Below are 24,024 nucleotides of genomic sequence, written 5' to 3'. Positions count from 1 at the left end.
TTTCCTTCAAGCTACTGATGCAACTTCCCATTTGTGACACTTTCATGTGTAGAGAATGATCGGAATGGGATTTGGCTGGAAAGCATGCTGCGGCGTAGGAGGGAATTCCCGATAAAATCATATACATGTACAAGAACGTAATTAAGTAGCTCATGTTGGAAATTTCGTACGAATGATATAATGTTGTGTATTTTTCTGTGGTGTTCTAATTAACACGGGATCAAACTAATCTACACTGAAAAAAAAGTTAACCCCCCCCCCCAAAAAAACTGTAATTTTCCGGCAGCTGGTGCAGCAGAAAAATACTGAGAAATAACAGAAAAGTACAATAAGAGTTTTTTTCCATAATGTATTTTTTAAATGTAATTTTAAAAAGATTGTATGTAATATAACAGTATATGGAAAAATCAAGGGGATCAAACCCACAACCTCAGGGATATATATATATATATATATATATATATATATATATATATATATTAGGGTTTTAAAGTTGAATTCTACATTTTATTCCTTGAAATAAAAGACAAATATTTGTGAAATTACGATACATTTGTAAATGTATTTTAACAATCGATATATGTATTTTTAATGGAGGTTTTTTTTAAATAAAAGAACAGAAATATTATGTGTTTTTACAGCTACAGTAATTTCATGCGATTTAATAACATTTTTTACATGTAAAATCTGAGTTTATTTTTGTAAATTAATTATTTTATCTATTTTATTTATTTCTTTTTTATTTTTAAAATAAATGTAAAAAATTGTAAACAAAAAAAAAGTACAATTCTGTTATATTACAGTTGTTGATGATGACTGAAGTTGTTGTTGACGACCAAGTTTTGATGTTGACGACTGAATTTGATTTGGTCCCAAACTGAAGTGCAAATTGGGGTGCTGGCAGGTTAAATAACAGCAACGTAAACGATCAAGAGCTGCGAGGTATGAGACCAAATAAAAGGAGCACATACAGACAGCTGGTTACATCTTGATGTGGAAATTATAAAGCGGCACTCCGGAGTAAACCCGCGGCTCCCTCTGGCCTTCTGAATTCTACACAAAAAAAAAGGATAGTCAAAATAATGGACCGCCTGCTATGTTTCACTTGGGGAGGTCGTGACTGGACTCTTTGGGTTTGTGGGCCACTTCAGTGCTGGCGTAAAAAACAAAATCCCATTTGCAATGACTCACTGCCGCAAGGCACCACCGGGCTTTTGCTCCACAATGGAGGTAAAAAGAATTAGCCGCTGGGGAAGAGATGGTATATATATACAGTATATATATACATATATATGTATACAATATATTTGGTGACGACGGTGGTGCAATAAACCCAGAAATCCCCCCCCCAGGTAATGTGACCTTGGGGGGCCATTCATGCTCTACGACTTTATAATTATCTATGGTCCCTTCACATACCATCTGCACAATATACGGCACTATAGTATAATGAGCACATAACGCGCATCTACGTGCAGTGCATGCGGCGCTGTATGACGTATGTGTGAGGTCATAATGACACTCGTTTCAGTCACCGTGTAAGATCTTTCTGGCGCGCACACACACACGCGCGCACACACACGCGCGCGCACACGCACGCACACGCATATCTCCTTAAGCTTATGTAAGCACCTGTGTGCTACAGTAGGCAGAGACAGGAATAGGCCTAATAAGGGGCTTAAATACATTCTATCAGACATACACACACAAATGGGAGTTTCAGGGTTTACCGCCATCTTGCCGCGTCCTCGTAATCCAAACGAATTCACTTATCGAGAGGCATTAAAACCACTCGATCGCTTTAAGCGGGTTTTCACACAATTCAACGGCACGTTGCGCGTTTTATAAGAAAAAAAACAAAAAAAAAACGGCCTGTGCCAGACAGCAAATTGTCGGATGACCCGTCTCCGGAAGCTAGGACATCTCTTACATAAGGGATATAATGCAGCCGCGTGAGCCGCTTGGGTGACTCGGCTATTTGGGGGAAAAGGGCTGAAGCGTGACTCAGCAGAAACACAGCAGACCGCGTTGTGCCACGGCATGGTTATTTTAAGATTACAGCCTCAATTCTCTTCTCCGAAGTCCTTCTTGATTAGTCTGGCAGGTTGAACTGGTCTTATCTTAACTGCGCATGACGGGACTACTTATGAAGACGCAATCAATTAAGGGTTGGACCAGACTGCTTAGTTAATGAGAATGTTCTTACAGTATAGATAGATTCCATATACACAGAGGACGATTCATTTAAATAATAACCACACATATTCCTGAGCATAAGAACCATCTCAACAGTGCTGAGGTATGCGGGAAAAAAAAAGAAAGGTCAAGATGTCGTACTTGGTGGCGGGGGGGGGGTTGAGAACTTGCCTAACACTATCAAATTACCATGCGACACATATCTTAAATTAGCATACATCAGATCAAACAGCCAGACTCCTGAGTGATTATGCAGCCAGACGCGTGTTCGCTTTCAACCCTGTTTCACTCTTAATTAGCATATCATTACCATAGCACTGCTCCTTGCCGCGATGTTGGCAATTTTGTCGACGCTGCACTCCGGGGGGGGGGGGGGGGTAGTCTCGTATCTGAATGTGTGTCCATCCATCGATTGGACGACCAAAAACGATTCAACTCAAACTCACTAAACGAACTACGCCCATGTATGAACATGAGGGAGCAAAGAGTGTGTGAAAGTGCACCCTTGGACAAAAAGATAAGACTCGTTTCATAAAAGGAGCAAGGGAGGGAGGAAATGATAATGTGGCAAGTAGCAATTAACTCTTCATGGGCTCATAAGAGGAGCTGAAAATATCATCTTATCTTTGTTCATTACCAAACTCACCCATTAATACACTCTTAACTTATTCAAACCCAAAAACTTATATTTATGTCATGCACTCCCAAAAACGTAATTACATTTATTTATTTATTTTTATGGTTTTTTTTATGCTAGAGAATACAAAAGGCTTTAATACAGCTTCTGACCTGAAGAGGTTGCTTAAAGCAATGGTAGTTATTACAAAAAAATGTCCAGCAGGTGGCAGCAGAGTATAAGAGATCAGCCATGTTGCAACAAGCTCTTATTGCCAGTGTTTTCAACAGGTTTGTGTATAATGATGAAACTTATTCTACATTCTAATGCCAATTGCTGCAAAACGGAAACAAATAGAAATATACTTTTTTTTTTTTTCTGACGAAAGAGACTCTAATCTTTGTTATGGTAGGTTCCATGTTTTTATGCCAATAGAACACAATATTCTGTGGGCCTTGCAAAATCAGTAAAAATCCAGTAAAACAGCCGGGAGCAAAGGAAGTTGCTTCAGTGAAAATGGCTGGAGTTAAATTCTGACCAGGGAACCAATTGATGCAGCCCAACTCTGTTAAGAGATGTTTTTTTTCCAAGTCTTCTCTACATACAAGTGACTTCTTCTCCTCGCTATATAAATAAATAAATAAAACATGCCACCGTCTGTCTCTGTCACAGGCTCGGACGATCTTTCTTGTCCTGTTGTGACAATAGACTGAGGCCGACAAAACACTGGGCCACCCATTCCTGTAAAAGCGAGCAATTCCAGATATATATAATTCATTTGATACGGGGGGGGGGGGGGGGGTAAATATTTCATGACCTGTGACTGGAAACTGCCCCAAGTTTATTTCCGAGCACGGGTCAAACCTCGGTGGAAATCAAGTGAGAGCGTACCGACAAATCACATCTGCCAGCGGCTTCTCGGCCCCTCGGCTCCCGACGTTGGATTGGCGCGACCAAATACACCGAAAACATATTGACAACCGAGTATGTTGTTGTTTTGCTGCGGCTTTCGCTTCCTTCCTGATAACTCTAACCTTGCAAAGAAGTGCAGACGTAAGTAGAGGAAAAGATGAAATGCTTGAATTTTGTAACACTCCACTGACCTTCAAGACCCAAATCTTGTTTTGGCTTTTTTTTTTTTTTTTTTTTTTAGGAAATACACTGCAAAGAGAAGTTAATAAAAGATGTCTATCTCCGGAGGCTGTTGAACTCCCAAGATGACCTTTGGGATAAGCGCGGCAAGATTTGGAACGTCTGAAATTAAAAGGGTACGAGCATGGGCCGTGCATGAAGATGGGAGTAAGATGAGTCAAACTCTCCACGCTTATAAGACTTTTGTCTGTAGTTTTTGAACAAGCCCAAAGCAAAGATATGACTTTTTAGCTTGGCCACGTCGATGGACTTTGCGTGAAACACAACTTTTCTACCCACAAGTTGCAACAGCTTCTTCATGCAGGTTGCAAACATTTAAACATTCGGAACAATCCATAGCCAATTGTGTTTCCAGATTAGCTTACATCTAATTGAGAGAAAATCACATTGTGTTTGATTCAACATGTTCTCCAAGAGAGACAAAAAAAAAAAAAAAAAATCATGTCTGGAACGGTGAGTGAATGCGACAAATCTATAACAACCCACTTAGTCAGACCAAACATTGTTCTCTAATGGAGTTTTAATCACATTACACTTATTGCACCAGTGCCTGAAAGTAGCATCTTTTCACCGCAGTGATTTCTTAGCATGATAGCAAACACATTTTACAAATAGGATTACTGCAACTCTTTCAACCATACCGTTGTCTGATGCATTCAAGGACTGTGGGGGAACTGGAAATGCCACAATTGAAGTCATGTATGACCATTAATCAACAGTGAAACAGAGAAATGCTTAATTAGCAAATATGCCGACGTGTCAACATATTCTTTACGTGAAACTGGTCAACGGTGTAAAAAAAAGTTGGGGACTGCTACACGCTGCTGAAAAATCAACTTCGACTCAACTTTGATCACATTAGAGTCGATTAACAAAAAATCTTCAGTTGGTCAAACGCTAGTACAAACTATCATAACATTAGGCAATGTGTCTAAAGATTATATTTTAGGAAGGCTATAAAAAAAGTAAGTCGACTGGAGAGATGCAAGCGTGAATACATTCTTTTTTTTTTAACTCTTGTCTGGACAAGTGATCTCTGAATCTTGCTATTTGTTTAAGATGATAGAAAGCTGGTTAAGTTATGGCGTCAATTGTAACACCAAGATTTCTAACATCAGCTTTTGTGTCTTTATATGCGTAGAATCGAGCTGGTCAATAACGAGCTTCCCTTCCGTTTTTGTTGCCAAAAACAATTCAATCCGTCTTGTCTTTTCTCTTTCACTGAGGGAAATTAGATTGCATCCAGCTGTTTACTTCTTTTAAGCACCGATAGAATTCATCTAAGGGACCATAGCCTTAGTCACGACACGACAAAGCCACGTAAATCTGTGTGTCGTCTGCGCAACATGCCAATCGGAGCATGTACAGGTTTCAATAAAAGTGGTCCAAGAATTGAACCCTGGGGGACTCCGCATGCATGATCACTGATGGAAATGACATAACATAACCACTTTTCCAGTCTGTCAAGAAAAATTCGGCGGTCGACAATGCACAGCATGTCGGTAACTAGCCTCTCGACTCTGCCCACGCGCTCCCCCCCCAAAGCCGGGGACACCATATGTCACATTACGCTCACAAGCGTCAGCCTGGGGTTCACTGCTTCGGTGCAATTTTCTCAGCATCCAGATAAGCTTTCTGCCGTTGCTATGACGACGCCGCCTGGTGAGAAGGCAGCAGGGGACAAGAGTAATGAGGTGTCACCGTAACGCTGCGGCTAACCGCTGACTTCTGACCGTCAGGGCCAGCGAGAACATGGAGACAGAACGTAATAACGCCTCTATAGGTAATCTCACGACTGGATGGTTAAACCCTCAGAGGAAGCAGAAGGTGTGAGAATGGCGAGAATGGCTAGTACGCCAGCATTGCGGTTAGTTTTTGTGACACGAGGGATCCCGGTGAGGCTCGTACGGTCCAATATTGATCGAGGGAGGCTTTCGATTGCGAAGATGAGTCAAACATCCTGGTTACCCGACTGTGATTCTTTGTGTTACTTGAGCATGCATGTGTATCTGGGTCAGGCTGAGAGGCAGGCAGAACGAGGAGTGTGACTCACAAGTGTTTTTTGATGCTTGAACATGGCCACAATTGGATTGAGACGTGTGCAACGTGTGCACAAATCACTGAATGTCAAATTACAGACAACGAACGAACCTCCTCAAATTTAAATAAATACATACATTAGAAACATCTCTTGATGGTGCAGTTTTAGCCGGTATACGATTTTACAATCGGTTATGTTGCTATCAAATATGCCTTTTCATGATAATAATGATACTACTACTACTCCTAATAAAATAATAATAATTATTATAATAATAATTGATAAATCCAAATGCTATCAAATATGTCTTTTCCTAATAATAATAATAAAAATGATGATGATAACAACAACAAATAATAATAATAACAAAAACAAAAGTAAATGCATTGATAAATCTAAATGCTATCAAATATGTCACTTTTTATAGTAATAATAATTTAAAATAAATAAATAAATAATAATAAAACAAAAGTCAATGCATTGATATTTTGTTGAGAAATCAATCTATCAAATATGTATTTTCCTATTAATAATAATAAAAATGATGATGATAACCAATAATAATAATAATAATAATATTAATAATAATAACAATAAACAACTAAAGTCAATGCATTGATATTTGGTTGATAAATCCAAATGCTATCAAATATGTCTTTTCATAATAATAATAATAACAACAACAAATAATAATAACAACAATGATAATAATAATAATAATAATAATAATAAATAATAACAATAATAATAATACAAAAGTCAATGCATTGATATTTGGTTGATACATCCAAATGCTATCAAATATGTATTTTCATAATAATAATAATAATAATAATAATAAATAATAATAACAATAATTATAATAATACTAATAATAATTAATAATAATAATAATAATAATAATAACAAATAATAATAACAACAATAATAATAATAATAATAATTAATAATAATAATAATAATAATAATACTAAAGTCAATGCATTGATATTTGCTTGATAGATCCAAATGGGTTCACATTATCATTCACGTTATTTTCCACTTCTTGGTCTCTTTGGCTGCATGTGTCACACATGAGACTCTTCCCTGTCTGCTGGGCTCTCTCCTCTCCCGTTTGATCTCGCCCTCCTTTTCTCTCCCCCTGCTCTCTTTCGCTCCACTGTGAGTCATCCGAATCAAAGACTATTCTCCTAACCCCCCCCCCCCCCCCCCCCCATCCCGGCTGCATTATTGATCAGAGCAGTCGAAGCAGACTCGACCTTGTGACGACACCTTAATGCGCATGCAATTCGCACACGCAAAGTGGCTCCATCAAGCCCTGTCCTCTTTTCCATCGGTGATTTCTATTAGATAAGACCATGAAGTGAGCTTTTGAAGAAGGGAAACGCGTGGATGCGAAGGCTGATGTCATAGCTACGTCTCGTTCTGTTGAAAGCGTAGCGGCTAATTTCCGGTCCTTTCTTGTGATCAAAATTATATAGATGTATTTTGATAGTGTATGTAACAACACTCACTGACCACACACACTTTTTCTCACTTTTTTGATAAGGACAAAGGGGATGTATGGGTAATGGAGAACAGACCCTAACAAACAAATCATAGTTCAAGGAAAGGAAATGTGAGGTGATGTAAAATGGAGGGCTTCAACAAACTCACATTGAGTTGTGCAATTCACTATCAGCTGAAAATGGCGTTCCACAGGGTTCAATTCTGGGGCCTCTGCTGATTTCGTTGTATCGCCTGCCCCTGGTTTCCATCTTAAAGGTGCATTGTGCCGTTTAAAAAAGGTCACGTTAAAGCTTTTTCTACATCATGCATGCTCCACCAATGCCCAGATGAGTACGAAGAGTCCTGGCTTTTATCTTCCCTTCATTTGAAGTCATGTCTTCCTTTCTCAACTGTGGCTGTCGCTTTAAGATCGTGCATGTACTCGCACACGCATATTGAACGAGCCTGACACAGATGCTGCAGTTACGCTATGGGCCAGAGGTGGCAGTCGCGAGTAAAAAAAGTGACAAACTGCACAAAGATCCCTAATGAAAACGATTTGTTATCTTTTTTTTTTAAATGGCTGACATTAGGGCTGCTAGATTATGAAGAAAATATTAATCACAATTAATTTGGTAATAATTGAAGTCATGATCAGAGCAATCATTTGTTTTTTTAGTACAAAACAAGAACATGTTTAAGCATGTAAAAATATTAAGACAAATATTTTTTTTTGAAAACACTATAATTATACAAGTTACTTTTGGACCAAACAAGATTTATTAAATTAGTCATTTAAAAAAAAAAAAGTGCAAATATATCAATTTAAACAACTCAAAATTAGCATTAATCATCTTTTATTTTTGTTTACGATTATGCCGATTTTGTGATTGTGGCGTGTAATGATTGAAATTGTAATTGAAGTTCGATTCATTGCCTAGCCCGAGCTGACATTGAAAGAGTGCCCGCTTCTTTGCATGATATGTCATTTTAATAATAAATGATTCACATCAAAGTGAAAAAAAAAAGTGGATGAACGTCACTCGTGTCTGTTTCTTCCGATGGGGGGCGGGGCCTTCTTTAGAAACGTCCTTTTTACCTCCTCCATCCTCCACATAATCTCTTCTCAGATAACCCACTTCGTTTTTTTCACCTGGTTCTTTTTCATCTTCCTCTTTCTCTCACCCCCCCTACGATCATCCCCATCCATCTCTGCATCGCCAGGTGCCTCGAAGTGCAGCACAAAGAAAAGCCCCTCACCCGCCTTTTCCTTCTCTCCCTCTGTCTTTTCCTTTCTCTGTGGGCGGCTGAAGGCTGCCAGTCTGGAACGCTCCCCGAAAACACACCCACACCTCCCCAGAGGACAGTCGGGCATCAGACTATCCCACTGTGGAGGCGATCTGCTCACCAAGGTGAGGGGGCTTCTGACCACATCTCATCACGCCGCCCACTCATCCGAAAGGGGGGGGGGGTGTACTACATTTCTCTTACCTTCTTTGAGTGATAAGCGGTTGTTTTTGTCTTCCAAAATGCGCATTCTGACATGAAATTGATCCAAAAAAAACCCAGGATTCATTCAAGGCTTGAGCTCGTCTTATAATCGCAGATGTGACACATTCTGATCCAAATATTTATGATTATGAGGTTCATATTCTTAACCTCTCATTAAATAGGCATTTACATGAACGGCACTCAAATAATCTTGGGCATCATTAGATTTGTTTTAGCACTGCTGTAATCAGTGGTTTAGCGTGTCCTCCTCTGACTGGTGGAGCGGATCCAAAATTTAAGAAGCATTCCTGAGTGACAATACAAGGGGTGTCAAAATTAGTGCATTCATTTAAAGTTATTTTTATTTTAATTTTTAATTTTTATTATTATAATTTATTTTTTTTAAAGTTCTTTTAACGCCACACATTTTTTTTAACGTGCGATTAAGGCTGTACTGGGGGAATTCCAGTCGCAACGCAGCAGACACGATCACGTCAAAATTGAGCAATAATACATTTAATAACCATGCATATTGCACATTTGTGGCGACTGGGGGTCAAGTTGTATTTTACAATTTTAAAAATGTGCAGAATTTCCCAAGTTGATTCATGTTAAAGATTAAATAGCTCTTAACTCATTCACTGCCATTGACGGGTTATTAAAAATGATGGGCGTCAGACGATTATTTTTTTTAATTGTAATTAATCGCACGACTTCAATAGTTAACTCACGATTAATCACAAATTTTATACCTGTTCTAAATGTACAATAAAAAAAATCTTCTTAACAAAACTAATAGAAATAGTTCAAATGAATTTTTGACGTTTATCACCGTCAATGGCAGTTAATATGAAAATAAAATTGTACTGAGCTGTCACCAACGTTTTACAAATGCAATTGTGCCATCTAGTGGCATAAAAACGACAGCAAATCAATATCACACTCGATTTTTACAGTACAGTAATATTTTTTCTAATTTTAACTAAATTTTATGAAGTATTGTGAAATCACTGTATCAATGATTATAAGATGCAGCCATATTATTATTATTATTTTTTTTTAAAGAGCTCAGTATTGTTCATTCGGTAATGTCATTATCATTGCTCTTTTTTATTTTTATTTTTTTTTATTTTTTTTTATGCAGCCATATTTCTATTGGTTAAAATCCCCCCCCCCCCCCCCCCCTCACTTTTATGTTCACAAGAGTATAACAATTTAAAATAAAATAAAAAGATAGAAGAGCATAAATCACAGCACTTAAAGGATTGCGTCGCTCCTTCGGAACGATGCTTATACAATCGATTATTTTCCTCCCTTCAGTCTCAATCGGTCTGCCAAAGTCAACATTTTTTCTTCCCACCAGCCTCCACTGTCATTACGTCGGTTTTGTTCGAGCCCCACTTAGACAGCCGCCCGTTGATTACGGCCTCTCTGTTTCCATAGCGATGCTGAAATCTATTATGGTCATAAATGGAGCAAAAAGACGGACGAGAGGGGAGCGCAGCACTCCAGTGGAAGGCCCTCCTCCTAAATTGCTCACTCCAGCCTCATCAGCGGGCGCACTCCACAATCCTCGGCCAAATGAGCTCAACCTTTTCCAGAAGCTTAGCAAACAATCACATGAACGTTGTATTGTCTTTTCGGATGTGGCAGGGCCGCACCTTCTCATCCCGTCATTACGGTTATTTATGTCTCATTTGAGTTTCTCGAGCACTTTCGTTGGCAATTTTGAGTATTTGATGTCGATCGCATTTATGTTTTGACATTAGCGATATTGCTAAACGTCAAGTGGATGGACAATAACGTCTCAATTTAACTGGATTTATTCCGCTTTATATATTTACTCAGGTGTATCGTTTAAAAGAAATCATAATCATTATTCTGTACGTTTTACTGTTTAGTTTGGCACGAGCTGATCGGAATAATTTAAATTCCCATTAAAACTCTTGGGGGCTCGCATTACTCTGCAACATGTAATAAGATGCAATAAGCGTTCTATTATGAGGGGTCGAGTAGCAAAACGCGGCTGAATAATTAAAAGCGGCTTCTTCATTAACTCATTTGCATATGCTGCATTATAAATGCTCTTGTTGTAGGGCAACATTCATCCCAGTGTAATGCACATTTTTGCTTAGCGGGGCCGAGAGGAGAATGTTTACAACAAGGATGCCCGTTCTAAATTGTTAATGTGCTACTTTATTGCTTTAAAACTGCTGAAAGTCATGACATAAGGAATGACCGTCGACTTGCCAAATAGTGAGCCCGCATTCAATTGACAACTTAAGCACCTTATTAATGAAATGTCTGCTCATTTACTCGGTATTACTACATATTTAACTCATTCACTGCCATTGGCGGCTATAGACGTCAAAAATTCATTTGAACTATTTCTATTAGTTTAACATTTTCCCCACTTTTGTTAACAATTTTTTTTTTATTCTAGTAGAACAGATATCAAATTTGTGATTAATCGTGAGCTAACAAGGGAAGTCATGCGATTAATTACGATTAAAAATTGTAATCGCCTGACACCCCTAATTTTTAATCATTTATTTAAAAAAAAAATAAATATATATATATAACCTTGTTAACAAAAATGAAAAAAAAAACAGTTAAACTAATAGAAATAGTTAAAATGAGTTTTTCACTTCTATAGCTGTCAATGGCAGTGAATGAGTTAAAATGTAATAAAGGCACAATAGATGCTATGTACGCCCTATGTATTATATTTAGGGATGTTCGATGCAAATTAATAGATAGAAATTCAAATATGGAATTTAAGTTAAACACAACTGAACCGCATTTAGGGAGTAATCCTTTACAGTGCCACTAGAGGGAGCACACTTACCATGCCTGCTAAAGCACAAAAAATCACTACGTCTTGCTACTAAGGGTTTTCTTCATTACTGTCGGATATTTCTGCACATTTGTACGACCACATGTTAGTTGGTATCGGCCCGATGCGGTACTCGCCCATCCTTAATGATATTTATGACGATGCTAATGCCCCCCCCCCCCCCCCCCAACACTGAATGAGGCTGTATGGTCTTTTGCAAACCTTTCAAATCAAGACCTTTATCATCAAATAATCCCAAATTAGCACTTAATTCCACCTGAGCCAGAGGGATGGGCCGATACCAGCCCTTATTATCAAGGTATCGATACTCGCTGTTTTACAAAATTATAAATGACCATTCATTTCATGCGATTTTAAGGAAAAATGCTATATTGGGATATCTCGGTCTTTAAAAAAATGAAGTAACTGTCATTGCTTTTAGGGGAAAATGTATGCATCAAAAGTACTAGTAGTATCGGCACTTGGTATCGGTGACTACTCATGTGTTGAGAACCCGTGCTGGTATCATCCCTATTGTAATGTAGACATTGTATGTAAGCGTGACCAAAGGAGCCGCTGAGTCATGGCGTCGACTTTTTGGAGGGGGCGGCGGTGTCGCTGTCGCAGACGGGGACAGTCAGCCACTTGGGTCACTTACGCATAATGAAGTCATGTGGTGTCAGGTTGCCGGGAGAGGATGATGTCACCGCATGGTGGGGCGAGGATGAGCTCATGAGTGCTGACGTTATTTGGGCCTGTGAGTCGCTGTAAGAGGCTGACTTGACGTTCAGACAAAAAAAAACCAAACAACAACATCCATTTTGTTTTCCACTTTTGATGGGTTTGACGACTGATGGAGATTTGGGGTTGGGGGGGAGGTGAGTGGACATATGGCGGTGGGTCAGATTCTCAGCGGGACAATTTAAAGGGAGAGAAACCCCAACGTGCGCACGTGTGTTGGATTTGCGCGCTGCTCATGCGCCATGATAAACACTTCCTCCATCTGCGACGCATGCTGCCATTGAAGGGGCGAATAAAGGTCAACGTTTGTGTGCGTGCGTGCGTGCAGGTGGCTGAGCAAAATCCTTCGCTTGCTTATCGCCACAGACAAAATTAAAAATGAATTCACTCACAGCGCAAGACCTTCACCTTCGGCGATTTCAATTTTTCAGTGGAGTGGAACGGAACCGATTGGGGTGGGGGGTGGGGGGGGGTTGCATGATGGCGAATAATAGCAGCAAACAGTCAATACAAAACAATACAACGAGCGAAACAAAAAGGGAACGAAGACGGGACTCTTTTGCACCTGCCGAGCGGCAGATCAAAGCGGCTTTGAAACAATACCCCACCCTCCACTTATTTACCTGTGCGGTTTTGCTTTTGTTTTTGTCAGGTTGTGACGATCCGCCTCTCCCTCGACACCCTTGTCGTCCCCTTGTGATTAATTGTGACATGCAGCGGTCTGCCGCCCAGATGGATGAGCAGATCTATACCCCCCCCCCCCCCACGTGTTCTTTTTGCGCGTCTGTTGCTGCGTGTGCGGGCGGGCGAGCATCTGTGCTTTTATTATATTTACATTATGTGGACAAAAATATTGGGACACCGGGCTATGACAGAGCAACCTAAAAATTTAAGATACGGCTTAAATTTTAGCATCTATGCTGCAGTGATGCAACAAAGGGCTTAAAAAAATACTTTCATATATTTTTGATCCTCTGTATAGAATTACTAATTAGTGCCGTACTAATGAGTTGAGAGAAGAGTTTATTATTATTATTATTTTTTTAACTCATTCACTCACAGCCATTTTCACTGAGGCAACCCCCTTCGCTCCCGGCTGTTTTACTGGATTACGACCCACAGAATATTAAATTCTATTGCTATAAAAACATGCAACCTATCAAAAGAAAGATTAGAGTCTCTCCTTTCAGAAGGAAAAAAAAAGCACATTTGTATCTGTTTCTGTTTTGCAGCAATAAGTTTCGTCAATATTCACAAACCTGTTTGTAACAATGGGGGAAAGCTTTTTGCAACATGGCCCTGGCTGATCTCTTATACTCTGCTGCCACCTGCTGGCCATTTTCTTTTGAAATAACTGCCATTGCTTTAAGCCATCTCTTCATGTCAGAAACTGCACCAAAGCCTTCTGTATGCGCTAGCATTAAAAAACTTTTTTTTTTTTTTTTAAACGTGTAAACACGTTTTCGGGAGTGAAGGTGTTCAAATATGTTTTTACACGTTTTGGGTTTTGAATGAGTTAATACATAATATATAAATCTGTGTATTAAAAACAATTGCGTAGCTTGGTCTTTCAGTGTGCTAGATGTTGTATTTTATTATTAGGAGACATTTTTAGCACTCATGTTGACAAAATGGAGAACTACCACAATGACAAACTATTTTCAAGGATGCGATTGGATTCTTGACCACCACTTTTTCATTCCGCCGTAAAATAAATTGCACATGCACCGGTGGCAATAATTAGAAAAATCTCAAGACTGCAAATTGCAGGAGGTCTTCACGGAGGCGTGAATAAAGACGTTCTCGTGACTTGCAATGTGGCCAATTTGGAACGAGCGAAGATCACAGGGTGAGAAAATGGAACACGGAAAGTGAAGGCCAGCTATTTGATTTACACCCTTCTGCAATCCAACACCCCCCCCCCCCCCCCCCAACCCAACCCAACCCAACCCGCCTCCCTCTCTCCTCTTGTTCTGTTATGTCCCATTTTTTTTTTTTTTTGCCTTTTCAAAGCTAATCCAAAATAGAGTGCATACAAAGCGTACGTCGGTTTATTTCATCCTCTACTTTGCTTGCGAACATAAAAACATTTTAGGAAAAATGCTCAATTTTGAGGACTGCCGTCAATATTTTTGCCCTCTCGTCTGCCTCTAAGTGAGACGCAGTTCCACGCGACGCGGCTGCCAACTAATTACCGCACGTAAACTAATTACCTCCCCTATGACAGTGTCAATCAAAATTGAACAATAACATGTTTTGTAAAGGCTTTCTTTTTTGTATGCATTCTGCCCGCCCTCTAACAGCGCCGGTGTTTGTTTACGTGTTTTGAGCTTCATTAAACAGGAAGTTGGCTTCATAATTAATTTCCTGTCTAAAATTCCGGGAGATGGATGACAGCGATTAGGAGGAAGAGAAACGAATGCATCAAAGCAGCAGATATTTTGACTTTTTTTATTTATTTTTTTGGGGTCCAACTAATAGATTGAATCGCTTGGATCAATAGATAAAAGGTTATTTTTGCGAGGAAATGCAGCAGTAAGAAAAGAGAGACTATTTTAAAATCAGATGTAAAAATATGCATGTCATCTCCAAACATTGGAGATGACATTGCCTTGTTTTTCCTTCATTTAAATGAACTCATTCACTGCCATTGACGGCTATAGACGTCAAAAATTCATTTGAACTATTTCTATTAGTTAAACATTTTTTCCACTTGTGTTAACAAGAGCATGAAAACCTTTTTTTTTTTTTATTGTACATTTAGAACAGATATAAAATTTGTGATTGATCGTGAGTTAACTCGTGAAGTCATGCGATTAATTACGATGAAAAACGTTAATCGCCTGACGCCCCGATTTTTTTATAATCTTTTTCTTTAATGAATTTATGGCAGTGGAATTAGTTAAATATCTCATCTCAATCTAAGCTTCACCCTGGAGTCACTCTTACCTTTTCTTTTCCGCTCTTTTCCATCCATCTCCATCTTGAGGCTGCTGCTCTCTGCCTGCGGGACACAACATTCGTTCAGGATGATTTGACGTTGTTGATTAGCTTGTCAAGAGTGTGTGAATTTAGTCCCTATACATTATTCATGTTTGTGTTCTTTACTTTATATCAGGGGTGCCCACGTCCGATCCTCAAGAAGCCCCTATCCAGCCTGTTTTGGATGGTTCCCTCCTCCAACACACCTGAATCAAATGATGAGTTCATCAGCAAGCTTTCGAGAAGCCTGGTAACGATCCTGATTATTTGATCTGGGAGTGTTGGAGGAGGGGAAACATGGAAAACAGGGCTGCATCTCGAGGACTGGACTTGGAGACCCCTGCTCTAGAGGTATAAAGGAGACGGTGTTAATTTTTGACAAAAAAAAAAATCTATAGTGATAGTCTTTTGACTCAAATTAATTAAAGGTTTAGTCATAATTTTGTCAAGGAAAATATAAAGAGTGATTTCAAGAGCAATTTTAGTCGGCAGCATACATTTCAACTTTTGCACAGAAAATTATAACACCTATTTGTAACTGCAGTTTAACATGCAAGACACATTTAACGCAAAGGTGTCGTTATCAAACTTAGTCTCAATGAAACATGTTGAAATGACAATAATATGCCGTCTGAAAATGTAGTTTTCATCTAAAAAAATAAATAAATAAAGGGCATCATTTTACACCTGCACAATGACTGTAAACAGTTTCTGGATGTGGCACCTCCGTTTCCTTCCTTCTTCTGATTGGAATTTGTGAAAAGTTTTTGCCATTGACGAAACTGTCAGTCATTTTAGTTATAGTTATGAATAGCTGCTATTATAGTTTTTGTTTCATTTTCTTGACGGAAAATATGACAAAAACATTTTTGGACCACAACATCATCACTGCTCTAAGGTTTCCGGACACAGAGCAGAAAATCCCCAAATCTCCAGAAAGAATGAACAGCTGCGTTCTTGAATTTTTAATGAGCTCCCTCGTGCTCAGCTGTATGCGTTCCTGTGTTCTCACTGTGATAGAAATCTGCACATGGTGTGTGACGGCACCAATTTTCAAATCAATCGAAGCGCTCATGTTCAATTGTCTCACCTGCGCATTGAGCTGAGGGATATTTACACAGTCGGATCCGTCTTAATTGAATGTTTATTACTGTGGTTTGCACTGAGCACGACGTGCTGCGTTATTCTAAAAACAATAAGAGTTGCTCCGGCTGGTTAAGGTTGTCACGACGACGACGGCGACGTCCATTGTGTGGTCTTTCTTCAACGCCCGCAAAGGTGTTAATACAGCATGACGTGGAGAGGGGGAGCGAAGGGGCGAGGAAGACATGGATGGCGTGATGAAGAGGGTTCAAGGACTTTGGTAAAAGATGCTCTGGAATAAAGCCTTGAGCTCCATTGCCAGGTTAAGGGGGGGGGGGGGGGGGGGGGGAGCAGACATGGAGGAGAAAACCGACGTTGGGTTCGCCATCCGTCTTGGGACAGCTGACAGCAGATCAATACCCAAAGCGGCCACATGGCTTTCTCTGATGCTCGCTCCATCGCTATCTTCAACCCGCTCCTGTGCTAATCTCTCTCCCTCCATCTTCCTCTTCTCCCTTGACTCGCTCCCTTTGACCTCCCTTACATCCCTCCCAAGAGACGGAAGGGCTGCTATCTGGCATCCAACATGGCTCCCTGCAGGCGGCGCCTTATCTGTTGTTTCTGTCCTGCCGTTGCTAAGAACGGTCGGTGGATCAAGGTTTTAGCGGGGTCGAGAGCGCACACGCACAAAATAAATACGGTATACGTATTGCTCGGTGGCAATTGGTGAAGTACAGGTACGATATGCTATCGAATAATGCAAAATGTCCTGTTAATGACTGTCCATTCAAAAATATTCCGATTCATTTCGATATAAACCAATTGGATTGGATTTTAAAGGCCTTAGTCACAAAAATGCAAGACTATTCTAGTGGAGGAATAGGAACAGGTTTGATGAAATGTTACGTAACAATAATCAGGGATGAGATTGCGATATTACAATTGCCACGTTATAATCGTCGTCTTGTTACGATATTTAAAGCAGCGCATCTGTCAAAATGGCCAGGTTGTTTTTTATTCGTGCAGGTCCAGCGCCCTCTGGTGGCTAGTTATTCGTGCAGTTTAATTTTTTTCTAGGCATGTTTTGGCCATCTATATTTAATTAAGACCAATGCTAATGCATGAAGGGGAAACGTCACACATTTGAGTTCCTCCACAAATTGACTCAATTTACAATGTGTGTGTGCTTTAGGACGTGTATTTCTTTGTTGATCAGGATATTATGACTTTTTTTTTTTATTATGTTTTTTTTTTTTTTTTTACTATATTGTGAGTTTGTATCAAAAATATTGTAATAATTATGATATCGTGAGGTTCATATCGCGATAATATTGTATCATCATGGATATCGTCATCAGGAAGTCAATGAAGATTCGCCCAAATTAAATAAATGCGCCAATCGTTGATGAAACAAATGCCAATAGACTCATTTCATTCTCAATCTCGTCTTTTTTATTTTTTTATTATTTTTATTTTTTAAGAGATCAGTATTGTTCAATCGGTAATTTCACCGATTTGACATGTCATCATCATTGCTCTCTTTTTTTATTTCATTTTTTATTTTTTTTTTATTTTGTATGTGGGTGAGTATGTGTGTGCGTGTGCGTGCATGTGTGCGTGCGTGTGAGTGTGTACTCATTAGTTCACCTAAAACCTATTAAAAATCCCACACCGTTCACCTAAACCGAATACTTCAGACTCCAGCTAGAGTCGTGAGGTTGTCAGGAGACCCGAGGAAGGATCAAAGAAAAGAAAGGAAATTGAAATCCAGCGCCAACCAGACTACCCACCGGGTTACCAACCAGTCTTTCACCAACCCCAGAAACATCTAATCCAATTTCTCTTTCAATAAAAACACATGTGAGAAAAATGTCTCTGTGTGTGGGTCTTGGCATGCTTTTTTGGGAACGCACCGATACACTCATATGTTCCCCATCACATCTGAGTGGCAAACTGAAAGCAACCATACTGTCGCGTGTGTGTATGCACACGCCTCCTGCCCGTATGATTCCTCCACTTAGTGAATAATGCATGAGATGTCTGCCGTGCGTTTCCGTGACAGATGCTCTCTTCTGTCGCTCATCCAACACACACATATGAGAGCACACACACACACACACACACATATCCAGAGGTCGCAGAAGGGCGCCGGCAGAACAATATGGCCGCCGGACTCATCAAACGACGCACACTTGCGTTTGGTGGATATTTGCACGAGCACGTCGGTATCACTGCTGGCTTTTTGGTTTCGCTTTCAAGACGACATCAGTGGCACTAATCAGAGCGTTGAGCCGAAATCAAGATGAAAGTCTCGTGGAAAGAAAATATCTGCTGGCGGGGAAAAGCAGCCGTGTCATTTCCTTTACCGCCGCTGCTTATCGCCGCTATTGATCTAGCGCGTGTGCGGGATCAACGCCGTGTCTCGGGCGTGTCTGGGAGGAGGAGGAGGAGGAGGAGGAGCCGAACGCAGGCGGGATGAAGAAAAGGCGTGTCAAGGGAAGACGGAAAGGTCAGGGCTGCTGAAGGAAAATGATGGGATAGCAAGCGCGGCACATCAGCGAGCTCTCAATAACTAAAACGCTTGATAAGAATTCCACTGACAACAATATTCATTGGTGAGTCATTATGAAATGTCACAAATAAAACAAAACATCTTATAGTAAGTGCGGTATTGTATTCTTCGTAATGTGAAGTGTGAACTTTTTCGTACTCCTTTTCGGACCAGCAGTGCTTCAGCATGGGATTTTTTTTTTCTTCCATTTCTTTGTTATTTGGACTGCATGCTCAAAATAAAAACTTCAATCAATCATTCAATCAACCACAAATGTGTTGACTCATGATTTGTATTGTTAGAAGAAGTAAAAAAAAAAGTATTTGTCACATTTGCATGTACGTAAGTACATGTACAGTACGCTGTACGTATATGTACATTCACTTCTGGGGATCCATCCATCCAACCATCCATCCATCCATCACTCCATCCACCCACTGTATCCATCCATCCACTCCAACCATCCATCCATCCACTCGACCCATCCACTCCATCCACCATCCATCCATAACTCCATCCACCACATCCATCCAACCATCCATCCATCCATCCACCCACTCCATCCATCCATCACTCCGTCCACCCACTGTATCCATCCATCCACTCCAACCATCCACTCCATCCAACCATCCACCATCCATCCATCCATCACTCCATCCACCCACTGTATCCATCCATCCACTCCAACCATCCATCCATCCACTCGACCCATCCACTCCATCCACCATCCATCCATAACTCCATCCACCACATCCATCCAACCATCCATCCATCCATCCACCCACTCCATCCATCCATCACTCCGTCCACCCACTGTATCCATCCATCCACTCCAACCATCCACTCCATCCAACCATCCACCATCCATCCATCCATCACTCCATCCACCCACTGTATCCATCCATCCACTCCAACCATCCATCCATCCACTCCACCCATCCACTCCATCCAACCATCCACCATCCATCCATCCATCACTCCATCCACCCACTGTATCCATCCATCCACTCCAACCATCCATCCATCCACTCCACCCATCCACTCCATCCAACCATCCACCATCCATCCATCCATCACTCCATCCACCCACTGTATCCATCCATCCACTCCAACCATCCATCCATCCACTCGACCCATCCACTCCATCCAACCATCCACCATCCATCCATCACTCCATCCACCACATCCATCCATCCACTCCAACCATCCATCCACCATCCATCCATCACTCCATCCACTCCAACCATCCAACTATCCACTCCATCAAACCATCCATCCATTCACTAACTTATTTACTTACTTAGTACTTATTTACTTTGAAAATAAAATAATCTCTATGCCACTTACTTTTAGGGATGAACTAAGATGAGTTTGAAATGGCATGCAGCTGTTTTGGGATGATAAGTTTGTGGTATATTTACCATTTAAACTACTGTATTAATATTGGCAATTATAGACATTCTTTACTCTTTTTTTTTTTTTACTCTATTCGCAGCAGGCCTGGGTTTACCGTAACAACAACAACAAATACTACTACTACTACTAATATTAATATTAGGGCAGGGATAGTGGGCAGAAAGAGGAAGCCAGAAAGACAAATACTATGGTAATGACCCCCCCCCCCTAAAAACAACATGAGAGCTTATTGATACACTGTTAATTAATTTGCACACTGAATCACTTTGTCTCACGTAGGAAAGGAAGTATGTATTTGTTCCCCCCAACAGAGCGCCATCTATTGGTTGTGCCCCACTTGCACCTAATGAGCAATCATCATTGGGAGAAGAACTGGCATGGAAGTGAGGGTCCCAACTGGACATGAAACCAAGCAATAGAACCCAAACCGAAGGCGGGGGGTGGGGGGGGGGTGCAGATACCCTCCCCCCGTGTGCACTACGGACGTGAACCCTCCTTGCTCGTTCCAAATCCACACCTCAGCTTTGATGACTTCCCCCGCGGCAAGCACATAATGAAGGTTACCCCCCGCTCTCCGTCGGCAGTAATGCATTGCGCCGCCGTTTATTAATAGTGAGCCCAAGGGCACCAGGACAGCAAAGCCACTTTGAGGTAAAGCCTCGGCATGAATCAGGGACTTAAGAGACTCAGCTGATGACGCCGAGTCCGCGGGTACAAATCGGAGGCGTGAGGTCGTTAACTCGTTTGCCCGCTGCCGTTGTCATGCCAGGGCGTTGTTGTTGAATCACGAGTGCTGCCACAGGAAGGAAGACGAGCTCGTGCCTTGGCACCACCATGCCGCAAGATGGTGTCACAGCACTACTTTTGTTTAAAAGAAGCTCCTCAACTCATGTAAACCAAGCGTCCTTTGTGTTAAGATACCACAAGTTGTTGGCAAAGAAATATTTTTGTCAGAATGCAACTCCTCAACAACATTCTTTGGTAACAAGAAGCCACAAGATGGCGGGAATGCACTACTTTGGTCGAAAAGAAGTTTCTCAATTCACATCAAGATGACCACAATGGCACAAAATTGTGGCAAAGCACTACTTTTGTGTAAAGAAACTCATCAACTCATGTCAACATAGTTAGTGCCAAGATGCCACGAGATGGTGGCAAAGCACAATTTTTTTGTCAGAATTAAATTCCTCAACCCTCTGCAGTATCTTTCCTTGGTATCAAGATGCCACAAGTTTGTGGAAAAGCACTACTTTAGTCTAAATGAAGCTTCTCAAGTCATGTCATCATAATTCCTTGGAACCACAATAGCACAAGATGGTGGCAAAGCACTACTTTTGTATATAAGAAACATAGTTCCGTAGTGGTGGAAAATAGGGGTGGGAATCTTTGAATGTTTCACGATTCGATTCCGATTCCCATTTTTGGGTGTGCGATTTGATTCAGAATCGATTTTCGATTAAGAACGCTTTTTGATTCAAAATGATTTGATTGACAATGATTTTTGCTTCAATTTATCGATGTTCAAGGACTCATAATGATCTACTCCAGTCTGACTCGCTAATGCTAATTAGCACGCTACTTTATCACTGTCCACGCTGCAAAAAAACAACTTCTATTTGAATAACTTGATCGTGACTTTTTCCTTCTACTCGCTACAACTTAACAGTGTATCAGACCGTGTGGAACCACACTGCCCCTAAGTTGCCAAATCGGGTACAACATGAACAGCGCTCCCAATAAAGGCACACACAAACAAAGGGAAGACAGTAAATAATAATTTCAATAAAAGCGATTTGGGGACTTTTAAAATTGATTCTGAATCGTAATGAGAATCGCGATTCTTATGAGAATCGATTTTTTGGCACACCGCCAGTGGAAAAGAGCTACTTTTGTCAGAATGAAACTCCTCGAGGTTTCTCAAGTCACATAATTCCTTGGCACCGCAATGCCTCAAGACGGTGGCAAAACACTACTTTTGTCTAAATGAAACTCCTCAACTCATGCCAACATTGTTCTTGGGCACCAGGGTGCTTTTACTTTTGACTAAAAGAAGCTTTTTCAAATCACTTCCACAGACTGCAGTTCCCAGGTATCAAGATGCCACAAGTTGGCGGCAATGCACTACTTTTTGTCAAAAATAAGACAGGTGAGTTATCCGCAAATATTAGTGTGACATCACATTTAAATGTATACATGAGTTCCTGGCTGGGGTCCAATCATCAGTCACAGGAGGCGCTTCAGCTTTGACAAGGTGACGGACAACCTCCCTCTGTGACATCCCTGATTAGGATAAGGGAAAACATTCGTACCCACCAAGAAGCATTTATGATTACGGGGGACTATTTACGATAAGGTCGACATCACCGCGAGCCTCCTCGACTCGCACGCCGTCGCGTCGCATTTGTGATTTCTCAGCCACGCTGTGAGGACGCCATGCCGATGTTGCCGTGCTAATCCGTCGGATGAGTGTGGAGAATCGCACAGATGGGTTATTATTCGGCCAAAATAGCCAATTTGTCAGGCCATTACGCGCACAAACACACAAATAGGGTATAGTCTTTTACAAAGGGCCTGCGCGTGTTTGCTTAGCAGAAATGAAATCAGCCATGAAGCCTCCAGAGGTCACATTTCCTTCAGACAAGGTGAGAGCAAAATAAGGACGAGGGGGGGGGGGATTGTTGGGGGAGGCTTGAGTGTGAAAGTAGATAAACAGTGTGAGGAAGAGATGAGGGAGGATGATACAATTATCTTATTGCTGCGTGTAAGTGTGTGTGCTTTTTGTTGTTGTTGTCATCTTAACGCACATCAGTCTTCGGTCTGTTCTGCTTGCGTCACAAAAGAAACAATAGGTTGCGTATTCCTTGTGATTACCCTTTTGCCCTTGAGAATCCCTTAAAAATAGTCCAAAACTATAACATGACTGCCCTCTTGTGGTTGTTTTTACAACATGCATTTTTAGCGCAGTTCTAATATTTTTTCCCCCCTCTAATATTTAAATGACGAGGTTTGGGGTTTGAATATCAGCCATTGTTTCGGGGCATAAAAACATAATCTTGATCTATAACTTCTGCAACTCAATAATAAAAAAAAAGGTTATCAAGAAGCAAAAAACAAACAAGTGAGTCACAAGTGAGACAATGTGACGTCACATTCAAACGCCTGTTAAATGGGTACATTACGGCTCCGAGTCACCCTAAATAAAGTTCATCTCTTCTTGTAGACTTTTCAGAACATTGTTTAGGTTTTTCGAAGAAACCGGAAGGTTTTCAACTGAGTTGCACAGGTGACAAAAGTCACAATGATGGTGGAAGAAGTTCCGAAATGACAAACATTGTATTTGAACAGGCGTGTGTAGACTTTTTATAGGAAAATTTATTTTTAAAAAAATCTTTAATTTTAACATTTGATATGCAGTTTAGAATTATTATTAT

The 24,024-nt window shown here is 40.5% G+C and overlaps 1 long non-coding RNA gene across 1 annotated transcript in view; it reads right to left on the bottom strand.

Moving 5' to 3' along the window:
• Window positions 1–24,024, bottom strand: part of LOC147157696 (uncharacterized) — an 88,141-nt gene that overhangs the window by 4,275 nt on the left and 59,842 nt on the right. Inside the window, exon 3 of the long non-coding RNA XR_015091234.1 lies at window positions 15,511–15,565. This is a non-coding gene — a long non-coding RNA (uncharacterized LOC147157696). The remainder of the gene's footprint in view (window positions 1–15,510; window positions 15,566–24,024) is intronic.

This window comes from Leptonotus elevatus, chromosome 19, assembly GCF_054856555.1.
Source record: "Leptonotus elevatus isolate MCC_2025b chromosome 19, RoL_Lele_1.0, whole genome shotgun sequence".
Lineage (NCBI taxonomy): Eukaryota > Metazoa > Chordata > Actinopteri > Syngnathiformes > Syngnathidae > Leptonotus > Leptonotus elevatus.
The sequence above is the reverse complement of the archived record's forward strand: the minus strand, read 5'-3'. Positions and strand labels throughout refer to the sequence as shown.